This window comes from Gallus gallus, chromosome 1 (assembly GCF_016699485.2).
Source record: "Gallus gallus isolate bGalGal1 chromosome 1, bGalGal1.mat.broiler.GRCg7b, whole genome shotgun sequence".
Classification (NCBI taxonomy): Eukaryota; Metazoa; Chordata; class Aves; order Galliformes; family Phasianidae; genus Gallus; species Gallus gallus.
In genome coordinates this window covers 44,833,366-44,857,757 of record NC_052532.1, presented here as the reverse complement: position 1 = coordinate 44,857,757, position 24,392 = coordinate 44,833,366, and the positions used below count along the sequence as shown (strand labels likewise).

General features: G+C 39.9%; 1 long non-coding RNA gene across 23 annotated transcripts in view; it reads left to right on the top strand.

The window, feature by feature from the left end:
- The first annotated feature begins 714 nt into the window (after positions 1-714).
- Positions 715-24,392, top strand: part of LOC101750670 — a 102,486-nt gene continuing 78,808 nt past the window's right edge. For 15 of the 23 annotated variants that reach the window (XR_005862291.2, XR_005862283.2, XR_005862271.2 and 12 more), the window contains exons 1-5: positions 715-896; positions 999-1,117; positions 1,877-1,919; positions 17,750-17,824; positions 18,149-18,274. This is a non-coding gene — a long non-coding RNA (uncharacterized LOC101750670). Of the gene's footprint in view, positions 897-998; positions 1,118-1,876; positions 1,920-7,742; positions 7,874-17,749; positions 17,825-18,148; positions 18,275-24,392 lie in introns of all 23 variants that reach the window. The other 8 variants (XR_005862293.2, XR_005862284.2, XR_005862285.2 and 5 more) reach the window with 8 other exon arrangements.

Here is a 24,392-nt window from a genome sequence, read left to right as displayed (position 1 = left end):
GTTATATTCCCTGGGCTGTGCCAGGAAGTAATTGAGTCTTGCTGAAGGTACAGGAGGGGCCAAACAGATTTCTCAAGGGCTGGGAGAGACAGTGGGTTGATAGGGCATCGGAGTAATTAGCCTTTGTGTGAATGAATCGTTAGTGTGTAAGAGCATAAAAACATGCCAAAATTCTTTGAGAAGGAGTAGCATGTAGCTGGATTGTGCTACAGAATGCTAACAAGATCTTTCTTCTGTTGGTTGCCGTTCATTCTCATCTTGTTGAAGGATCAGAATCAAAACAAAAGTGCAATGAAAGAAAGGACTGCTGAGAGAGACGGTTAATTGCCAAAAAAAGCTAGAATGAGAAACAACAGCTGGATAGAAAAGAGTAGGGGAGAACAGGAAATGCATAGCAAGCTCTGCAAGCAAGAAATGGCTCTTGGGGTGCTGGCAGTTGTTTGTGGCCTGATCTCCGTCTAAGTTCAGAACTTGGAAGGACAAAAAAATGTGTAATGATTTGGAGTGGGTTAAAACACAAATACAATATGCACACATTCACCTTGCATTTAGAAATGTCTTCATCTCTCAATTTCCTTTCTGGTTTTGCTTGCTTCTTTTTATAGTGCTCAAGGTTATGCTGGCTGTAAGGAAGTTATAACTGTTCCTAGCAGAAAATTATCCCTGTTGTGCTATGTGGAAGGGCTGGACTGTTCAAAGATTACTGAAACTTCTGTCATAGTTGATTATATTCCAGTAGTCAACAGTAACAACAACAACAACAAAAAGCTATTAATTGCTGACATCTTTCATGTATTTGTATTTATTTATGTATCGCTTACTTTAACACTTAATTGATGCTGCTGCAGCCTTCGTTGCTCTTCTTCCAGTTCAGACAGCTCCTCTGAATAGCTCAGGTGAGTATTCATCATTATGCCATATATCAAATGCATCTTTGAACACTTCGTGTAGAACCACACGGTTTGGAAAACTTGTGCAACTTTTTTTCCTTCACACAGGTTCTCAGTCTTCAAACGTGTGCTGGCAAAGCACTCTTCTGAATTACAGCGTTGTCTCAGTTACTCTGGTGTAGACAGGCACACGTGTCATCTGTGAAAGCCACATCAACTCCATGTTAGTAAGTACATCGCATCCTAGGGAGGTGGTCAGTGTTAAAAGGTGTGAAAAGACTGGAAGGTGAAGGGACTAGAGAACAAGACTTATGGGGAGCTGCTGAGAGAACTGGTGCAACTAAGTTAGGAGAAGAGGAGGTTGAAGGGAGACCACATTGCTCTCTACCACCGTCTGAAAGAAGATTGCAACAAAGAGAGCGTTGATCTCTTTTCTCACGTGATGAGTGATAAAACAGTCAGAAATTGTATTGGGGAAGTCTAGATTATTCATCCACGAGAATCTCTTCATGGAAAGGGTTATTAGGCATTGGAATAGGGTGCCCAGGGAGGTGATGGTATCCCATCTCTGGAGATATCTGAGACTTGTGATGTGGCACTGAGGACCATGGTCTAGTGATGGGACACCGTAGATCTGGTTGATGTTCGGGCTTGATGATCTTGAAGGTCTTTTCTACCCTAAATGATTCTATGATCTGTATTTTGGAAAAGCTTTACTTACTAAAGTTAATATGGGTATCTTACAAAAGTTAAACTAAGCTTTCTGTTCTCAAATTTCTCATATTTTCTATAATATGTCTTGCTTCATGGATGTAGGTGAAGAAACCTAGAATAACGGAAAACAAGCCTAAAAAAAATTCAATGTAAAAATAAATACTATCTACAATTAAAAAAAGAAGATTGCTATAGAGGCAGACTGCTCTCGAATTTCTTGCTTCTTTTATAACCTCCTTTTGAAAGATTTTTTTTTTTTTTTTTTTGTCAAGCACTCATGGAAACAATAGAAGAGGAGGATCACTGGCATATCTGGTAGGGCTACTTCTGTAGCTTTAATGGCAATATTACATAGAAGTGAGCTACAAGTTGGCTGTAGTCAGGCAGATACTCATTAACCATGGTAGTGATTCTTCTGGTGAGGAAAGCTTTCAAACATTTCTCACAGAGTAAGTCAAGCTACACTGGCTTGTGTAAATCCTATTTTTCTACATTAGAGTAAAACTATCCATTTTTAACTTGTTTTGATTAAAAAAAAAAATTGAACTTTTTAAAAGGAAGTTCCCAGTCATTTGTTCCAGCATCAGAAACATCTAAAATTTCCTACTGCTGTGCAAAAAAGGACCAGTAGTAGTTGCAAGACAGCACTCTTTAAAGCTGCTGCTCCTGTGCTGTCTGCTGGAACAAACTGATCTGAGAAGAGTAGGTGGGCAGTGAGGTCTAGGCTGAGCTGAAGATGAGGAGAATTGGAATTGTGGAAAGAACTTCTGAAGGCTATAATAACAAGAGTGTCTGATTATTATTATTATTATTATTATCATTTTGGTGGAGCAACAGCTAATAAAAGTAATATTTCCTTTGTCTGTCCAGATTAGAACTTTAGTCTTTGCATCAGTGAAAGCTATTTGCTGCTGCTGCCAGCTACCATTTTGGAAACTTTGTTGCTTTTGGTATTTGTGATATTTCCTCTTTAACAAAGAGCCAACATTTTGTTCTTACTGATGACTGAATAGGAAAACGCCTCTGAAAATGTGCCTAACTGTTAAAATTTTTATATGCTCTAGGGCTTTTATTCCACAGAAGTCATTGGTAGAGCTGGAGCAACAAGATAAAAATCTACTTAGAAGAAAAACAAGTTCATTCTGCATGTTGTACACAAATAGGCTTAAAATTGCATTGTTTTCAGGAAGAAAATGAAGCATCCAATTATTTAGATCACATTTTTATCACCTGGTAGGATAACAACAAATTGCTGTTAAGTCAGTGGCGAGGCCTGCAGATGCAGGCATTTGTGCATTCAGGAACTTTTGTACTAAAAACATCACTTCAGAAGCACAGTGCTACAGCTTAAAATAACCTACCCCATATCAAAGCATGCAATTCAAGTGCAACTCCTACAGTTGCTCTCTATTTATTTATTTTTCCAATAATCAGCTTGCAGGGTGGTGCTGTGATTTAACCCTGCTGGCACCGCACAGCTGCTTACTCAGGATCCTCAGGTGGGATGGAGGAGGGAATCAGAAAGGGGGAAGTGTGAGAACCCATGGGCTGAGATAAAGATAGCTTTACTAGGTAGAGCAGAAGCTGCGTGTGTAAAACAAGGAATTCATTTGCTGCTTCCCGTTGCCAGGAAGGCGTTCAGCCATTTGCAGGAAAGCAGGATTCATTGTGAGTAGTGGTTTCTTGGGAAGACAAATGCCACCACTCTGAACGTCCCCCCCAGCCTTCCTCCTCCATTCCTCCAGCTTTTATTGCTGAGCATGATGACATGTAGTGTGGAAACATCCCTTTGGTGGGTTGGGGTTAGCTGTCCTGGTTCTGTCTCTTCCCAGCTGCTTGGCATCCCCGACCCCAGTCTGGCAGAGCAGCACGAGGAGCAGAAAAGTCCTTGGCTCTCTCTCTACTAAGCATGCAATGCTTAGTAACAATGAAAAACTTGGTGTATTATCATCACTACCTTAATCCAAAACAACACTATATGAGCCTCTTTGAAAATAGTTAACTCTATCCCAGACAAAACCATGACAGGTGGAAACCTGGAGAGTGGAAGGTTTGATTTCATCGATGTCTTCTAGTTACCAGATGTAGGCTATTTTAGATACAGAGTCAAAATGCCAAAATAGAGTATGAAACCTTACAGTCGTGCCTCAGAGCACTGGATGACATTTTAAATCCTACATTTTTGAGTCCTTGTTTTAGAAAGAAAGAACTTTTGTGATTCTTTGCCCTTGGGAATGGGGAAGTCCAACCAGTAGCTGTGTCTCATTTATACAAAAGGACATAAATTGTCAGTCAGCTGTCACTGCTGAAGGGCTGTGATGACAGTGTGGAATGCAAAAATAAGTGGTATCTATGGTTGTTTGTCCATAAACCATTCAAAACTTTAAGGGCTAAAAGCATTATAAGTACTGTTTATCATTTTGCACATTTCTTCCTGTTATGGAAACAGATAATTCCTACTCCGAATCAGAGTTTCTTATGCTGAAACCTGTTTTTGGGCTGTATTTCTGCTAATATACTGTAGAACAAGAGTCAGCATGTGGTAACATTCTCCAGTTTCTTTGACCTTCATGATTTCTAGCACGGGCCTTTTTTTTTTCCAAATGAGTATGAGATCTTCATAATGCCAGCGAGCATATCCTGTTGTCAGGCAAAAGGAAAAGAAAAAAGCCTAGAAGGCACTAAATGTAACTGATCTATCTTTAAACTCTTTTTACTCTTAAAGTAACTTGAGTAGCATGCCGGGTTTCAGAACGAGATGTGGGATGTTTATATTTTGGTAATAGCAGCCATGTACGATTTGTCTGTTCCCTCCATCATATTCTTTCACAAAGGGGGCTGAACACTAACAGACCGTAACTCTGAAGAGAGCGTCACCTTAAATATAGTCCTGCAGCTTCCATTGTGTTATTACAAACTGATGAAAATGAACTGCTTGGTCACGTACAGCCATGGTAACTGTACCTTAGTATATCCTAATAACTTTTGCATATAAAATAGATGTTAAACATAAGACAAACTCAATTTTCAAAGATGTCTGAAGGAGAGAGAGAGAGAGAGAGAGAGAGAGAGATCTAGGAATTCTCTTAATATCTGGCTATGCTGTCAGAGTTACAATAATGTATTGGTAACCAACCAGTGCTGTCACATATTATTAGAATCCAGACATAGTGATATACCTTTTGATGTATCTTTTTCTGCTGGTTCTGTGGTTATCTCCTTGCAAAAAGAACATGAATCATGCCGAAGGTGCACATGTATTATTTTTTTCTCCTGGAAATGTATTGAGGCAGTAACAGCATAGTACAAAAGACAGTGAAGCCAGCACTGAGAAATGCATTTAGAAGCCTGATTCTTTCTGAAACCAATAGGAGTTGGGTGCCCAAGTGTGCTTGGAAATCTGGTTCTCTCTTCTGGTGAGGCTGAGTAACAGTGTTTTTGGAAACCATGGACGGATTGAGTTCTACTTCCATTCTCATGCTGGTCCTCCCCATTGTCTGAATAGCACTAGTCAGCCCTCAGACCACCAGCAGCGATGAGTTTGGCGACAGCTTGTTCTTTGTAATAGTCAAGTTGAGCTTTCCATTGACAGTAGCCAAGAGCAAAGACCCCTTGCTTTGTGTGCCATCTTTCCATATTTTAATTCTTACACCAGCCACAGATGTCTCAGTGCATGATGTATGATGTTTCACACTTTTTCATTTTAAAAGATAGTCCGTTCTGCAATCCATAACATGCATTTCTTTTTAAGAAAAGGAAAGATTCTGTGGCTTGGAGAGATGCTTGCTTCTTGGTTTTATTTCTTTTTATTTTTTTCTTTTGCATGCAGTTGTGCCTTTTGTGTGCTTCTTTCCCATTAAAAAAAAAATTAAAAAAAGGCTTTAATCTTGGATTTGTGCAGTAATATATTTTGTAGAAATGTCGTGAGATGTTTTTGTATTCCTTCCCTCCTCCTTTTTAATGAACTGTAGCAAAGGTGCTCATCCATTTGCTCAATCAGTGTATGCTCATCCATACACTGATTTTCCAGAAACATTACAGCACTGTGATCTTGCTTGCAATGGAGACTAGTGTTATTATGGGATTGTTTATTAGCCTTGTACTGGAGATGGAATCCTGGCTGATGTTGGTCTATTTATTTAAGCTTAGTGGAAAAATGCGTTAGCCCTAACAGTGATATAGTTGGGAGTTTTGTAATGTAAAAATCCCCAGTGGTTTTACTCCAGAAGTGCTGAGAACCAAAGTTGTTGTAAAGGTGGGATGACATGCACTGACTCTAGGACTTCTTCTGTAATATTTGTGTCTCATCTTCTGCATGTACGTAGTTTACATATGTTCACTGCAGTGTCGTACAGTGTGCAAGCATAGCCATCGGTATCTTCTAAGCTGCAGACAGCCTTGAAGGATTATTTATTTATTTATTTTACTGTTCTGGCCATACAAGAGGTTATGCAGATGGAAAATGTAGCACAAGCTCCCATGCTTTGTCTTCTGTCCCAAGGGGGAAACTGAAGATAGGATTTGCTTATCGTCAGGAAAACACAACCCTTGAGAACACCTTGGGCTACATTTAAAACAAATGTTATACCAGTTTGAATGTATAAGGGGTGACACAGGGGCAGCAGGTCTTCCAATAGTGTAGTTGTGCATGGGACACATCTTCAGGATAAAGTGATAGGAAGGTGGCTCTGCTATTCGTTGAATCATAGAGAATGGCTTGGGTTGGAAAGGACCTCAAAGATCATCTAGTTCTCACCCCCCTGTTGTGGGCAGGGTTGTCAACCACTAAATCAAATGCTAGGTCAGGCTGACTAGGGCTCCATCCAATCCAGCCTTGGACACCTCCAGGGTTGGGACATCCACAACTTCTTTGGGCAGCCTGTGCCTTGCCACCCCCTGAGTAAAGGATTTCCCCCAGATGTTTAATCTAAGTCTCCCATCTTTTAGTTTGAAACTCTTCTCCCTTGTCCTATCACTATCTACAAGTGCCAAAAGTTGATTTTCTACTGTTTATAAGCTCTCTTTAAGTATGGAAGGCTGCAGTGATGTCTCCCAGGGCCTTATTTTCTCCAGGCTGAACAAACCTAACTGCCATAGCCTGTCTTCATAGGAGAGGTGCTTCAGCCCTCTAAGCATCTCTGTGGACCTCCTCTGGACCCTCTTCAACAGCTCCACATCTTTCTTGAGCTGAGGGCCCCAGACCTGGATATGCTTTTAAGTGAGTGTGTGTGTGTTATACTTGATGTATTAGTCTGATCTTCTTGATGTGGCACCTGTGCTATGAGCCTGTCTGATGGGCTGATCAGGAGGTGTAGAGCAAGCATGATAGCCTGTGAAACTTACATAGCTGTAGGCACGAACTGGGCCCTAGAATTGCTCAGCTCACCCAGGAGATTGGCAAGCAGTGTAGCTTGCCAATCTCCTGGCTCTCAGCTAACTTGTGAAAGTTTAAGTACCAATGACTTCTTGGGTGCTTGAGCTTTGAAAGTGAATTTATATTTATAAATACAAATATTACTCAGACCAGAGCCAGTTGGTATGAGGTAACAAGTTACTGTGCCTCAATATGTCTGTGTACTCTGTGCTCTTAATATGTGTCAGGCACAAGTAATTTGAGTGAGCGTACTCAACAGTGAAGAAGCTGAGCTGCTGTCAATCACACTGCATTTTTTGTTAACTCGCAGAGCCAATTTCTGTAGGTCTGCTGAGTTGTGATGCTTTCTAGCTTCTAGCAACTTATCTGACCCTTTGAGCCTTCAGATATCTAAGTATCTTCGGATGCGGTACTAGTTATGTAGAAATAACTTATCTAAAGGCTCCTTAATCTGCAGGTTCATCAAGGAAGACACTTAAGCCTTCATTTGAATGAGAGGGGAGCAGCTGGCAGGGCATTTTTCCATACTGCTTTGGATCTTGCACTTCTCCCAACACCAAAATAGTTCTAGGACATGCTGCTGTGGCCCACTTGTTTTTCTTAGCAGTAAGGGGTTGGGAGGATTCTGGTAGAAGACTGTAAATGTATGTTTTCAGCTGTTGGGCTATGTTTATTATCAAGTAAAAGGGAGCTACTTCTTTAGTGTATCTTTAACTGACATGCTAAAAATATAATCTAAAGGGTAGGCATGCCTTTCTTTACAGTGACTGAATTCTTATGGAGTACTAATGAAAAATCATATGTGAGGAAGGAAGCAAAGCTGTTTTGCTGAGAACTACTAAAATACAGCAGTATGTATCCATGAGGATACTGAGGATAAGATTTGCTAATGGTGGTAAGTTTTCAGTGAATGGATAATTACCCTGTAGTTTTAGTTACGGTAAGTCTACCTAACATTGGATTGTCATTTGCTTCCTTCCCATGAATATGTGTGATCACTCTCAATAGAAAAATAGTTGAGGCATTGGGTAGAAATGTGGTTAGAAGAGAAATATGGAGATTATTAATTCAACTTATTTCAGTTCTGTTGACTAGCACTTTCAAACAAAAGAATATCACCTCCCAGAATGCTTCACATAATTCCTCCAAGAAATGGAAGATCGTAGGAGTAATAGTAACAGGACTTTTAAAATAGGCCTTCACTTAATGGTTCTAGTGGCATGAGAAATGTCAGAGGAGAAACAAAGTCTTGCCTTGAACAATGTTATTGCAATTAGGCAAAAAAAGCATAAAAAAGCCAGTAGATTGCTCAAGATAAGAGAGTGAGTTCTCCTGCCTTGTTTTCCAATGATGGTCACGTCTCTCTCCTTCAAGAGGTTAGGGAGGGGGAGCTAAAAAAAATGTGATACAACAAGGCTGTCCGAACTCTATATAGAAGATGATGAGCTTGTATCTCATGAACAAATATATCCCAAGGTTCAAGATGCCATGGGATCATATTTCATTTACATCATAAGTTATAAGTGATCTCTGTATTAGCTTTTCTTCTCCTTCCATCACCTTCTAACTTCCAAAGTTATCCTAAATAGATTACATCTCTTTAGAGCTATTTTTGTTTTGCTAATGGCTATTTTTGGCTTATCAAATTGCCCTGTCTACTGCTCAAGCTTTATTTCAGTGTCTTCTCTAATTTAGAAACTTACTTACAGTGAAAACTTCAAAGTGCAAAGTCTCATTTTCATAAGTAACTTAGGGGCCTAAGTAAATTCAACTACTTTTAAACATTTTAACCCAGATGTTACCGTTTTGTATTCATGAAGTACTAGGTACAGGTAGATAACAAGTTTGAAAAAAAAAAACAACCTTACACATCCATGTTTTAAAATGCAGGTTTGCATAAAGAAAGCCAAACCCATTTAGTCTCTGAGTAGTTTGCTGTACTGGACTAACTTGAGTAAGGTCCTTCTATTGCTAAGATCTTTCTGCTGCTTGGGATGTCTTACAAAGGCTGATGAACATTCCCTGCAGAAAAGTTGTCTGCAGCATCAAACAATATGTATGGGTGAAAGTGAACTTGTAATAAAGATTTCAGATGATTTTTGTCTGGAAGCTAGATCTTAATGAAATGACTGCAGCCAGCATGATGTGACTTGATGGCTGTGATGATCTTTGAGGTCCTTTCCAACCTGAGTAATTCTATGATTCTATGAGGATGAAGAAAGGTGCCTCACGTATATCACCCAGCAAGTTACCTGCAGCAATATGAACTGTAAGCACAGTGCAGGCAAAGAACCTTGTTCTTTTATTGCATTAATTTCTGGCAATTAGTCTGGCAGGAGCAATCAACTGACCTATTACCTACAAAGAGTAATGAAAATGTTTACAGTAGATGGAACAGAGAGGAAGGCATCAGTACCAATTTCTTGAGCAATGATATATACCATTCTGCTCCTTTGTATTCACGAAGGATGAACTGTACTAATGAAGAACAGGTGCAGGGAAAGGCTCTGAGGATAATCAGAAGAGTATCAGTGTATTATAGGAGCCCATAAAAGCTTTGTTTTCATACAATAAATAAGCTTACATATCTATAAATATACAGGAGGGGAAAATATACTTAGGCTGAAGAACAGTGTGGGGATAAAAACGTGGGTGTGAGCTAGTCAGGAATAACTTCAGGCTAACATAAATTAAAGCAAGGTTTCTAACTATCTAACCTTCAAGTAGGAGGTGTGGGAATGGGAGCCCTAACTTCATTTAGGACTGACTAATTTAAGAAAGCAGCGAAGAAAACATTGGAGGAAGACAACCTGGACATTGAGATGATTTTTCTGTATTGTCCTGGTTTCAGCTGGGACAGCTTGTAGCTCTTACAAACATAAAGGGCGTCTTAAATATTAGCCATATTACAATTTTACAATTGACATATTGGTTGAGGTTGGAAGGACCATCTAGTCCATTCTCTCTGCTGAAGTAGGGACAGCTAGAACAATTAGAGCTTTGTCCTGCCACGTTTTGAATATATTCAAGGACGGAGACTCGACAGCCTCATAGAAGAGGTTGAATGAGACGCTCCATTCCTTTATTCCTCTTGGTGGCGCTTCATTAGACTCACTGCAGTAAGTCTGTACTGTGTACTGAGGAGCCCAGAAGTAGACCCTGCACTCCAGTTGTCTCACAAGACCTGAGAAGAGATGGAAGGATCAGCTGTCTTGGTTTACTGCCCAGTGCAGCAGCCTCCAACGTAGCTTAGGAGGCTGTTGGCCTTCTTTGCTGTGAGGGCATGTTACTTGCATATGGTCAACATGTGGCTGGCTGGAAGGACACCAGGGTCCTTCTCTGTCAAACTGCTTTCTAGCCAGCTAGCTGCCAGCCTGTACTGGAGTGAGGGGTTATTTGTACTCAGCCACAGGATCTGGTATTTCCCCTTGTTGAACTTCATGAGTATTTTCTCTTCCCGTTTCTCCAGCCTTTGTAGATGTCTCTAAATGGCTGAGTGCCCATCTTCTGTATTAGCCATGCAATTGAATTTTGTATTATCTGTGAATTTGCTGAGGGTGCATTCTGCCCCATCTTACAGGTGAGTCTTTGAGAGTCCTGGCTCCTGGGGTACACCACTCGTGACTTGCCTCCAACTGGACTTAATGTCACCATTCACAGCCCTCTTGCTTCTGGCTGGCTCTTCTGCTAGCTTTAAATCCACCTCACTGTCCACTTCTGTAACAAGTACATCCTCAGCTTGTCTATGAGGATGTTGAGAGAGTGTCAAAAGCATTACTAAAGTTGAGATTGCAAAGAGTTCCAATGAGTTGCCAATAAATAACTGTTAACAGCACTTATACAGAGTGGAATAAAATAAGGAAAGTAGTGAGAAGTGGCAGCCAGAAATAAAACCTTAATAAAGATTAAGTATCTGTATGTTTTCAGAGCAAGAACTGAACAGTCTGATTCCACAAATGACTGTATCTTTCACAATAGTTTGTGAACTGACAGCTGTTACCTCTGAAGTTGTTGATATAGAATTTTATAGAACTCTGTAATAAAATTATATATTAGTTTCAACACATTATTCTTAGTATATACAAAAAGTTAATCACTGCTCTTGGTATTGGGTTGCTACCAGCAGTTGAGTGTAATGCAAAATACAAAACGAATGCTCTTCTCCCAGCTATTCATTGTATGCTGTCAATGCTGCCATTGGCACTGTAGCAGAATGCTCTATCTGTCCAGCGGATAAAGTTGACTTTTAGCAATTGGATTCCTGGGTATTTAAATTACAGGAAGAGAAATCGCGTGAGTAGAGAGAATGATTGTAGCGAGGTCAAAGGAAGTAGAACAACAGTGCAGATTTAGTATTTGATTCTGCAGTTCTAAAACAGCCTTAGGATCTGTGTCCATTACCCATCTTAACTGTGATGACTCTAAAGTTAGAGTTCTAGGTTTGAAAGCATACTTTTATGCCTGTAAGAAAAAGCCTTAATAATGGTATTCTAAGAAAACACCAAATCAAGCAGTATCTTAACTAAAGGGAGAGTAATTATTCTGCAACAAGCATATTTCATCCTTTTCTGTTAGCAGTGATATGGTTCAAAGTTAGCACGTGATCCAAACTTTTTAAATTTTGCCAAAGCTTTTTAATTAAAAATCAAAATAAAGCTTGGCTCTTAAGAGGAGAAACAAATTCCCTATGGTTGGGAGCCTGAGTAATAGCAAAACTGAAACGCAGCTCTGGCTTGTCCTGGAGAACATGTGAACTGTGGATCAGACTCCTAAATAGTGGTAAGAAAACTTGTGAAGATCTTGAAAGGTGCTTCCTCCATGAGTGAGGAATTCCAGTAAGGTCTTCTCACTAATGAAGTAGTCACAGAGGACTCATTTACACTGAAGGGTAAGTATGGCATTTTGCGATTTGAAACACAAATATTTAGATCTTCTGTGAATTTCAGAGTTTTAACTTGGAAAAGATAAGCAGCAAGATAGTACTGCATAGCACACTAATAACGCTAGATGGGTTTGACAGAATTAAATTTAACCCAGTGCTGCCAGTTTCGAATGCCATACTCCAAGGCATGAACAGGTGTTAACAACTCTGTTCGTCTTCCCAAAGCCAAATTAAAGCATAGCTGTATGCAGTATGCTGTTTTAAAACAGAGGCTTTCTGTATCTGTTTCACTGTTTCAAATGTACCCCATTATATTTTGGGAAGAACAGCTTCTCAAATGGGTTTTAGTGTATTTTTTTTCAAATGCATGCAGTCTTAGTGAAGTTTACATAGATACTCTTTTTAAATCTAGAAAACAATTTTATCAGTTCTCAGACTAATAGTCTATGCTTTAGTAAAAACAAGTCCTTGTATTGAAGTATGTGAAGTTGGAAGAAAAGCCAGTCTTGAACTTTGCTTCTAAACAGAGAAGAAAAACTACCTAGAAAATCCAGTTCAGGGTGTTTGTGTGCTCAAGCTATGTCATCCTGAGCCTGATGTCTTGTGGCCTGTAGCAGAAATGCTAAGTCAAGGCTTGAAGCAGTGATTGAGCACCTGGTGGGAAGGCAGGGACGACCCAGGGAAGCTCAGGTTCATGCAATGCACCTGAGTGACTGGAAGGAGTGGAGCCAAGATCCACCCCTTCCCAGACCTCATTCAATGGCTGGCAGTGGAGGCAGAGGGATCTTGCTGCAGATCCCTGCCTACCTGGGGCCTTCCAAGGGTAAGCAGCTTTTTTCCTTTGTTTCAGTGTCTATGGCTGCTGCATTTGGGCTTATCCTTACTTGCTGCAGCCTAGGACTTTGCCACCCTGCTATTATTGCTGTGTTTTCTATCGCATTGTAGTGTTGCTTGGCCTAAGTGAGGTTTCAGCTGACAGAAATGCCAAAATGTATTATTATAATGTGCCTGTTCCCTGAAAGGCTTACAATAAGAGGGGAAGCCTGTAGTGTTTGAAGACTGCACTCACAGAATTACGCATTAAAAAGTTCAAATGACAAGCTGTCTGCTCAAGACAATGCATGCTAATAGGCCTTAGAGTTTCTGCATGTGCTATTCAGCAAGAATTTAACACGCCTTCACTATACTCCCACCCTCAGGCCAAAAATCATGCTGAAGGAATATCGCACTAGTTGTCTCTATCTCATCTGAACCTGCACCTGCTTAGGATGTGCTCTGAATAATATTTCAGAGGAGGTGGAGCTTTACAGTAACACCAAGAAGTCTTCCAAAATATCCTGTCATCCATCCTACATTTTGTATTTGGAATTTAATGTTATGATAAGAAAACTTCCTTCAGGGAGTAGCACCAGACTACCTTCAACTTGATATACTAGTCATTGCTAACATTTAGGTGGTAAAATGTTAATCTTTTTTGAGTGCTATGTACCACAGGAAGATTATAGATACGATCTGACTGAATTCTGCTGTGCTTAGTCATTCTGTTAACTCTGGTTTAGAACAATAGACTCAGTTAGCAATATCTGAAGTCATAACTGGATTAATGGTTATTCAGCTAGCTTAGAGCTAGACCTGACTGAATTGTGTCACTTGCAGACTTGTCCTCATTTATCCTAAAGTCTGAAAATGTGCCCCAGAAATACTGGTTGCAATCGTGATGTTTCAGAACCAGCCTCTCGGTATTCCATAAAGACACAAGCAGTAGGAATTGCAGAAAGATTTGTCAGTAACAGTTGTTTGAAAATGTCTTTTCTGTGTTGTGGGCAGAGATCAGAAATACCTCCTCTGACTTCAACACAATGGTATTACGGTGGAAAGAATAAGGACGTGGGAAAAATATCCATCTCCATTGATCTAAACAGCATGAAAGTTGAATAGCTATGTTTTCTGACCAGAACTGCATCAAAGTTCAGAGAGCCAGAGGGCTGGCTTAATTGCACTTCAATGGGTAATATTACATTCTCTGTATGACAGTGTAGTAACTTTATTTTAAAGGAAAATTATTTCAGTAAAGTTACGGTCATTAGTGAGTATGTAACAGATCCCTTAAAATACCGGTGTATTATCATTTGAGAATCCCTGCAAACCAGACAGCTTGGCTCTGACATGATCTTTATGTGTTGGGTACATGTAGTGGATAAAGGGTATAGACTCTAGACAGTGATATGAAGTAGTCTGTGCCTAGCTTTGGTCTAGATCTCCTGTACGCTTGGGAAAGGTATCACATGGCAAGCTAATAGTCTTGGGATATGTTGTGATTGAAAGTTATGTTCCAAGCCAGGTGCTCTTTGGAAGGGCTGGAAAGAGACGGTGAGAGTCAGGTTGAAGGGTTTATAGCATTTTCATAAGCTGTGGGGAAAATGGAAAATCAAATACCTTGTCCAAATCTTCTTTGTGATTTGGCAGCAGATGTGCTTATGTTAATCTCTTTCTTTGAGATTTTTAAATCCTTAAAAAAAAAAAAAACAACAACAAAAAAACAAAAACAAACACAACCAGTAATTTCCCATAATGTCCCTTATTCATTGAATCAGTGACAGAAATAAATAAATATATATATATATATTCAGAGAAGTCTCAAGTAATATTATTGCTATGACTGTAAAAGGCAGAATCCTAGTCTGAAATGTAGGCAATAACTTATTGTTTCTGGTGGCACAGTATATTTATTCTTTTGTACCGATGCACAGCCTGTACTTCAGAACAGTGTCTGTTGCCTGTGCCTGCTGGAGTTGTAAGCCTGTAGTGTTTGTATCAGCATCCGAATCCTTGAAGACCCAAGGAAGCCTACCTACACTTAGGGAGTTTAGCATTATTTCATTAGGTGCTGCTAGATGTTTACAGCCTTGTGCTTATATTTTTCAGTGTGGAAAATGGTATAAATTGATATGTTGGCTAGCTTTGAGTAGCGACTAAAATCAGTTGTGAAGATAACCAGTGTCACCTTGTTGGCTGCACAATATCAATCCATCCATTTAATACTGGAATCTGACAAAACTGAAAGACAGTAGAAATTCAATACCTTTTCTGCAGGAGGAGATGTAGCTGGCAAACAGTCTGTTGGCGTAGTGCAGCTCAAGAGTTCTTTTGGCAGAATGCATTCACATTTGGCTGCTTCTGTTGGCAATATATTTCTTCATGGCTTCAGGTTGTATTGACAAAATATATGCAGCACTGTAAGAGGATCTCAGTAGCTGTGCCTGTAGTGCTCTGCAGTGCTAGTCTTGAAGCCAAATGTGCTAAGTATTCATTCTGCACTTGTTACAGCATCGTTAGAGCTGAACGTGGGGACACATGGAAACAGTTGACTATCCAGCAGGAAAAATATTGGGTAGTGCTGGAGTTTTAAAGCTTATTCAAAAGTGTATTTGCTTGGCTGTGTGGATAGGTTCTGTGTCTGGTTAATTAAGTAGCCTGTGCAGATAAGTTGGTCCCTTGACCTTCCTTGGGCAGCAGTTGTTGCTTCCTGTTGTAAGACTCTGCAATGGTAGAGTGTTGGTTACCAGTTTAGGAAAATGGCTTCTTTAGATCCATTTCTTCTCTGTTTACCATGTAAACTATTCCACGTGGGAAGTCATATCCTCCAGATCCCAGTCAGTCCACAGAGTTGGGTCTGGTAGCTTAGGAGTTGTGGAGTAGCTTTGGGTATCCATGCCCTTGTGGAGGGAGCTGGTTGCCCAGTAGTCTGGAAACAATAGAAACTCTAACAGCTACAACAAAAAGTCTCTGAGAGGAGTGAGTGTATGCCACAGGCTCACTGGGTGGGGTTCATCTTACCAAATGCAGACAATTCCTTGTCTGGTCTTCATTTATCGTGTATGGAGAAAAATAGGCATTTTTATGGCTTGGGTTTATTCATTTTGCAGCACAATTTATTTCATCCCAATGTCACTAAAATAAACCAGATGAATCACTCCCTAAATGCCTGTTTTCTCCATTGGTTTTAAAGGAGGCCTTAGATGACTCTTGCAGCATTAAAAGTTGTTCTGCAGTTGACTAACGCTGGTTGTAATGGGTTGCCTTTTATTTTAGTGGCTGTAGGCCAAGAGAGAACTTGCATTGCTTAGGGAAACTGGTTTAACTTTCCTAGCTTTTTGCCCCCGATTTTCACAAGGAGACTGGAAATGGTGCAGGAATGCATAGAATTGTGCTAGCTAAAGGTTATTTTTCCTAGTTAATCACTATACGATAAAGAAGTGTTGTTCCAGGAAAAAATGTCAAATTCATCCATGCAGAAAGTCTTCAGTATTTTAACCTATACTCCTAGGTTGTGGTTTTTTTTTTTTTTTTTTTTTTAACTTTTCTCGTGAAAGTAGACTTCATGTGGTCAGATACACACAGTGGGTATTTCTGGAAATGATGCTGCTGGTTGATCATCTCTGCTTCCAGGATTTGAACAGCTACATTGAGCCCTGGCTAACTTCCAAATCACTGGATTTTACTTCCTGAAGACATCTTGCGTATTTACTTCTTTTTTTCTTAGATAATTGCTGTTAGCTCTTCTCTTTTTGTGTGGGTGGTTTTTTTTTTTTTTTTCTTCTTATTTTTCATAAATGGAAGGCAACCGAGAATCAAGCTTCAGGGCAACATTCTACCTACACATTTCCATTGCTGCGACTGGATAGACTCCAAAAGAAACCTTCTATTGGAGAGTAATAGAGGCACAGAGTTCCCTACAGGAGCCAGAGAGATTGTGGAGTCTCCTTTTCTGGAGCTATTCAGACTCCACCTGGCTGCTTCCCTGTGTGACCTACTGTAGGGAACCTGCTTTAGCAGAGGGGTTTGACTAGGCATAATCCCCAGAGGTTCCTTCCAGCCTCTATGATTCTGTGCTTTTTCCAAGCAGAAGTCAGCAGGAATTAGGGCTATGCAAAAGAAGCATTTTTGGAACATTTATGACCAAAAAAAAAGGCTTTAGCCTTTTCTTCCCTGATAATGTATTGAGTTATTGTGGCAATACAAGCAGGTTGCATAACAGACTTTCAAGGACATTTCTATGTGCATTTTGAAAACAGTATCTGAGTATGAGCACCCTGATTTGAGCTCCCTTTTATGAACGTTACATCTTGTTTTGAGACCTAAACATTAAAGCTGTATGTTTAGACATTAAATACTATACAGGATGCACCCAAGAATTTGTCATTGAGACAAATCCCTGGAACTCGGTAGCCAGTTTGAAGTCTCATTAGTACTTAGAATACAGGGTTTGGTACATGCCCATTTGAAGTCTCCTATTCTGCCAGATAGAGGAGTATTATATACTTCTGCTCATGTTTTCTGATTTCCTTTATCAACTGTGTAGCACCAGATATACTCATGAAAATGTATTTTTGGTGAAGCAAGGCCTAGATTAAAAGGATATTTCATGAGAAACAGTAACACTGTGTTTCCTTACTCCTGTCAAGTCATAATGCTTGGAAAATCCAGATCTGTATGAGCTAGAGTTAGCCTACCAATTGTTAAATCAATACATTACAACATGAACGTCTGGTTATTAAACAATCTTTTCCTGTCTTTTCTATTCTACTTGGTTTTTCTTCTGAATTCTTTATGCGAACTCCCTGTGGAAATAGTTGAAATTGATTTAAAAACTCTCTTTTAAAAATGCTTTCAATTTTACTTCCCCCCCCCCCCCCCCCCCCCCCCAAAAAAAAAAAAAAAAAGAATGTTAGAATTTCAATGTAAAATGTGATGACAGTGTCAGTGGTGGTCAACTTTTGAGTCAGTTGACAAACTCGTTGAAATGATCAAGAAACAAATGAGCCTAAAAGAGTTGCATTTTTGGAATGACTGTATTTACAAGAGTGTTATCTTTGTTTTCTCTTTCAGTCCCTGGCTGGAGCTGAATAACCAACCACTGTAAATTGATACTATCTTATCTGTATCAGAGGATTCTGTCTGGAGGTAAGGAATTTGAATAACAGTAGTATAACAGAGACCTCTTATTTATATTTGAACTCGGTGGTCAGCTATTGCTTAACACCACTGCTTTCTGATGGTGAAGATCTGATGTCATCCTCCAAGTGACTTATGCAATCAGCAGTGCCAAGGGGAACGGTAGTTGGCAGCAGACAGAAGGTTTCTAACAATGGATCTTCTGGATAAATAACTCTTCTGCAGGCTGCTGCTCTTTCTAACTAAAATGAGTTAATAAGGAGGTGAATATCTGTCATTAATGTTATTGCCATCCTTACTTCTGCTTACTTTTGAGTTACTGTTGATTTTCAGATTGTGAAGATGGGAGAGTGAATTTGGGAAGCAAAGTTGACAAGAATTATCATCAAATGTACTGACATAGTTTGTGTTTTGTGTTTACGTGAATCTGAAATTTCATGGAAGGAAGACCAGTTTTATGTAAGTCCAAGTTTCAATGACATAGAATAGATATTCTTGAACTGTGAAATTAAATTTCAGCAAATCAATGCCACTTACCCTCGTGGTTAGAAAAAGAAGACTGGGCTAAGTTTTGAGGTACATGTATAGGACTGATGATTGCTGCAAAATGAATAAGCTGTTAACTACACAACTGTGGCACTTGCTGAATTTCTTGCCATGAGCAATATGCTTTCCAAAGTGATCTGACTATTACATTCGTTGCCTTGGAATAGTGAAGATACTTGTGTTCAGGAAGGAAGAACTAAATGAACAACATTATTGAAAAGCTATCAACCAAAAGTTTAATAGCTGCTTAAGGCACTTGACTATTAGTCTAATTTGCAGGGATGACCTTTTGAAATTGAAAAGTCTCTTGCTGACTTTTCTATTTAACCCTGTTCTCTGAACAGAGTTTTATCAGGTAACTGAATAATTTTTGAGGTTAGCCCCAAGTAGTGTTGATAATCTCACACTGAAGTATCACAAATGAAATGAACTTGAAATATCCATGTTGTGATAAATCATAAGATGCAAAAGATATTGTGTGCCATTAGCTTATGAACCAGAACACTTGTAAGTTGCTGTTCCAAAGGAACCCCATAGCAGCTTAACGGTAATGGAGCTGTTTTTTTTAGATTTGGTACTCAATTTTACCACTTTACTTTGACCTGTGAGTCACTTGAATCCATGACTTAATGACATCTGTGACCGCAACATTTGCTTACTAAATATTTTCTTAAAGAAATTTAAGAGTTAATACCCTAGATCATCTATGCTCTGAACTCAAAGACGGGATGTGGATGGAAGAGATCCAGTATTCTATATGGGTGTTTGTTTCATCCAACTTAAAGGCTGTTATTTTCACTGAGCAATGCAAAAAGAATGTGGAGTTAAGCTTTGGTCCCACTGCCCCTGTAGCTGTGGATTTTTAGTGGTATTAAGATCTTACCTGTGGTATATTTCTGGCCATGCTGAGCTTTCTCTTCTCCACAATTACACCCTGCTGTGGCTGTGGATTATTTGTTTTTGTTTTTGATTTTTTTTTCCCCAAGAATAAGAGGAAGTGGAACCTTTTTATTTAGGCCAATGAATCTGAATAGGGATTTGTTCTGATTAGACTTAAAGTACCACTTGGGGTTACTGCTGTAGTAAGTAATAATACAGACTAACAAAGTCTGCATTAACCAGCCTACATTTATTTACTGCACCGTGTTTCTCACGTGTGATGGGAGTCTGGAGGCTGCAGGCAGTTGGAGATGATTTGACATCAGACCATCAAAGCTGTCGTTCTGGCCTTACTTGGCCACAGAACTAATTGAGCAGATACTGTTTTTCTTGCCGTTAATTCACTGAAGCTGTGAACACTGTTGGAAATTCTACAAAAGTTTGGAGGACCATTGTAAGCTAAAATTATGCTTTTGTTAGAATATATTACTTGCCACTGTTAACTGTCTGGTGGTACTTTGCTTGGGGAATTAAGAGCTCTACCCCTACTTCCCTTTCATCTCACTAGCAACACCTGGTCTGGAATGTAGTCCTTATCATGTAGTGAAACACTGTCATATGCCTGTACGAAGAGTATCAATAGGCAAAGCATGTGCATCCAGTACTGGTTAGGAGTAAAAACTAAAACGAATTACTGAGGCTGGGGTTTGGAGCATGTGGGCAAAGGTGGGAGGAGAAAGTAAAATAAAACCAATTGTTAAGTCGTTTGGGTATTTCACAGTGTTTTCATTATAAACAGGAAAAGGTGAAGAATTTATAATACAAAATAAAGTCTCATGTTTGGAAGCTGTGCTCTGTAGGCAGAGCTCTGTTGACTTAACCAGATGAAATTCCTGTGGAAAGCCTTCTCTTTTGCCAGTTGAGTAAATCTAATAGCATTTCAAGCTAAAACAAACTTTGAAGGATTTGTAATAACAACTTCCTATGGTACTACAGAGACAACAGTGTGTCCGTGACTTGAAACTAGTCATCTGACAGTGCCAGTTTGTCTCTGACCTACTTTCTGCTTGCACTTTGTAAGGAACCATGAGAAGCAATTTTGAGGATGAGGGAAGATGGGAAAGTTGGAGGGGCAGACAGGAGAGGCAGAATGTTGGGTAGCTTTCACGTGCCTTGAATCTCATAATTTTTAACCAAGAGAAAACATGAGTGGAGGGGAATGATGAAAGAATACTACTTTCTGATGAAATAGAAGCCTGGAGGAATGATTTCTTTCTCCTGGCTATCAACAGGGGCTAATGTAGGGACTGAAGAGACTCTTCAGACTAATGTGTCTGAAGAGTTGCTGCAACGATCTCACTGCTTTCTACCTAATGTGCTTGGAAAAAAAGATCTGACTCCTCAGAAAAGCTTATGTCTCAGATGTTCATGTTCCCCTTGCCAAATGCTGCTGTCTCTAGAACCAGGATGGCAGAATGTGTTAGCATGCTGGTCACCCCAATGAGCAGCCTGGTTCACAAGGTGGGTTTTCTTTGTCTGTCATGTGGTGAGGTGGAGCAGCTAAAGCATACAGTGCCATACTGCTCTGTGCTGCTGAGTCTTGCCTTTTTGGTGTCATTGATTCTGTAGCTGAAGCTTGAATGCCTGTAATGTGAACTAGTAAGCCACAATCTGCAGCTGGAACAAAATCTTAAAACATGTGGATTTGGTACATATGGGATCTAACAGGAGCTGATCACTGTATTCTCGAAATCCCTGCTATTTCTTACTGTGCAAAAATGTCTATTCTTCTCAAGCAGGAAACCCTGGTCAGTTGATTTTTCTACTGAAAACTCAAGCCATTTTTACTTAATTGTGCTTATTTCCTGTGCTTTGCAGTTACCTATGAGAAGTACCCATGGCTATTTTTTAACTTGCTGCAGAAACTATTAAAAAATCTTACTGAGGCTGGGAAGTTTACTATTAATACTAAAGCAGCCTGGTTTACAGCTCTACCAACACAATGTACATCCTGATCTGCCCTGGCTTCTGGCATTCGGGGAAATGATTAACTTGTGAACTTGTGTGATTTTCCTCATGAATGAATTCAGCAAGAGATACATGTGTAAGTACAGCTTCAGTGCGTAGTCAAGGCAAATGCGCAAACCTTTGAAAGCACCATTGTGTTCTCCAAAACTTTTACAGGTTAGATAAATAAAATAAGGAAAAAATAATGAAGTCATTGAGAGTGTTCAGATTCGGTGCAGTACATAACCTTCAGTTATGAAATAATTAGGCAAAAGGTGCGGTGACCATTTGAACATGCTAATTAGTACACTCAGCAGTGCTGATGTGATGACTGACCTCCTGATCGATGTACCCAAGCTAAAAGTGTGAGCTGTGCCTGTCATCAGAGGCACAGAAGATCTAGAGCTGGAATAGCTCATGTTCTCTCTGCGTTTTGCTGGGGAAATGCAGAGGCACTGAAGTTCTCAGCAGCTGTTCCTATAACAATATAAAGCTTGGCTTATTGCAAGTCAAGTTTTAGCAGGCACTGTTTTTCTTCAAAGCATCCTCTCGCTTTGTTCTTTCTACTGCTGTTATACCTTTAGTATATGGTGGGTGATAACCCACCCAAGCAGTTTTCACTGCTTGGACAATGAAGTGCTTGATAACGTGACAGCTGTCATGGAATCTTAAAAAGCCTGAACTTGAGGTTAGGCTATAGGAAGTCTAAAGGGAGAAGAAGGTGCAGTAGGACAAAGCAAACTGAGTAAAAACCTAAAAGCTGAAATAATCTGAGGCCATTAACATTTACAGGTTTTTGTAAAGCTGTTCTATAATTAGCTGTTTCTCTTAGACTAGCCTACAGCTGTTACACTGTAAACAGGATTGATGTGCTAATTAGCAGTCTTGGGAGCCAAAGAACGTCAGGGTGTGGGGACATGTGCTTCCTGCAGTGACTAGAGGTTCTCCAGGCCTGACTGCTCCGCATGGGTGAAGTAGCTGAGTGAACAGGCACTTTGCTATTCTGCATTGTATTGTTATTGTATCTTCAGGTCTCAGGCCCCCAATACAGGAAAGATGTTGAGCTGTTGGAGAGGGCCCAGGGGATGGCGACAAAGGTAATCAGAGGGCTGGAGCACCTCCCCTATGAAGACAGGCTGAGGGAGCTGGGCTTGTCCAGCCTGGAGAAGAGAAGGCTGCAAGGAGACTTCATTGCAGCCTTCCAGTATTTAAAAGGGATTTATAAACAGGAAGGGAATCAACTTTTTACCAGGGTAGATAGTGATAGGAGAAGGGGGAATGGTTTTAAGCTCAAGGAGGGAAGGTATAGATTAGATATGAGGGGGAAGCTGTTCATAGAGAGAGTGGTGAGGTGCTGGAACAGACTGCCCGGAGAGGCTGTGGATGCCCCATCCCTGGAGGTGTTCAAGGCCAGGTTGGATGGAGCCCCAGGGAACTCTGCCATGAGTGAGGAAGAAAATGTCTCCAAGGCTGTCCTACTTAAGCTTTGAGTTAACACATACACACTGTAAGGATCTGATATTGTTTCTGCACTTTTCCGAAGTGGAACTATGGCACTCAGATTTTGATGATTGATACAATGAACAAAGTATAAGAAATGGATGCATTATATTTCTAGCAAACTTTTGGCCCTGGTCTTGTACAGGAAAGACTTTTTTTCATTTGTATTCAAATTGTTATATCTTGAGTTCATCATAGTGCCTTAAGTCAATCCAGTAAACTCTTACTTGGCAATATTGGTGGTTTCTGAACTAGCAGCATTGTGCTAAAAGCATGGGGTCACTCACTTAGAGGCAACCTCTGCAGTAGTAATGGGCAGTCTTTCCAGGCAGGATTGACAGCAAGGAGAGCCAAGCTATGGCATTTCTAAGTGTTGGTCTTTCCACTGACTGGTAAGGTGTGAAAGATACCTGCCAAAATCCCAAGAGGGAGCACTTATAGACTCTTCATTTACCATATTCCTCCTTTCTAATGTAAGATTGAATGAGGACCCAGGTTCTGACTCTGCCCTGCTTTTCCCTTGGTGGGAGGAAAGCAATCAGTAGTAGCTACTTAAATGGACTGTATTTCCCTAATGTCATCTTATAAACCAGTCTAACTCAAACCACAAAAGGAAACAAAGAGATGATACCTGAAAAAAGTGACTGATACTGACTTCTATACGCATAATACCTATACAGATACCTCCCTGTGTTTGTTGATTCATAAGAATGCTATTCCACAGCCATGGAAATCTCATGCAATACTCCAAATGTGTTAACTAAGCAGGCAGTAGTTTGCCAGCTGAGCCTGATGTCCCATGCCAATCAGTAAGAGTTGGCTGCTAACCTGTCATTTGCAATGTTCCTTAGCAATAGTACTGAAGGTCATCATTTTGTGCAAACATGAGTGTTGGCAGAAAGACAAAATAATACGAAGAGTTGGCCTTGGCAGACGGAGATGAGCTTGCAAAAAGCCTTTTTATAAGACTTATCTAATGTATATGGTCTCTGTCATCAATGGGGTATTCTAAATGAACATTTCGATGAGGATATGAAGGCTTGATGCAAGTTACTTTATGTGTGGTAGCTGTTTTGTCGTCGTTGTTTTTTAAATAGAATTTAAAACAATTCAAAAATGTCCAATAAATATTGTAAGAAAATGTAGCACAATTAAAGAAAAACAAAACAAAACAAATCACATTTCTTCACAGCAATAAGAGAATTTCTACGCATATGATGAGGCTTAACATTAGAATCTAGTACTTCATGATGGTCTTGATTTAGAAACTGGTTTTCAGCAATACAGAATGCTTGCTGACTGTGACATAACATGATGACATAAATTGTCCCTTCACACTTGGCTCCTGTTGCTACAGATGCATCTTGTTCATCTTGACAGTGAGCGGATGAATTTGCACCAGGAGAAATGATTCACTGAATAAATTCTTTCATGCTTAAACTCTTTCACCATATAGATTCTACACTGGCTTTTGTGACAGTGAGTTAAGTTATATGATGATAAACAGGCTTAAAGCATAAGTACTTCACAACTGCCAGTGTTATGTTTAAATAGGCCGCATGTAATGGTGGTGGCCAGGAAAGGAGCAGCAAAAAGCCTGTCAGTAAACAAACGTTATTAATAGAAATCTCATCACAAATGTCAA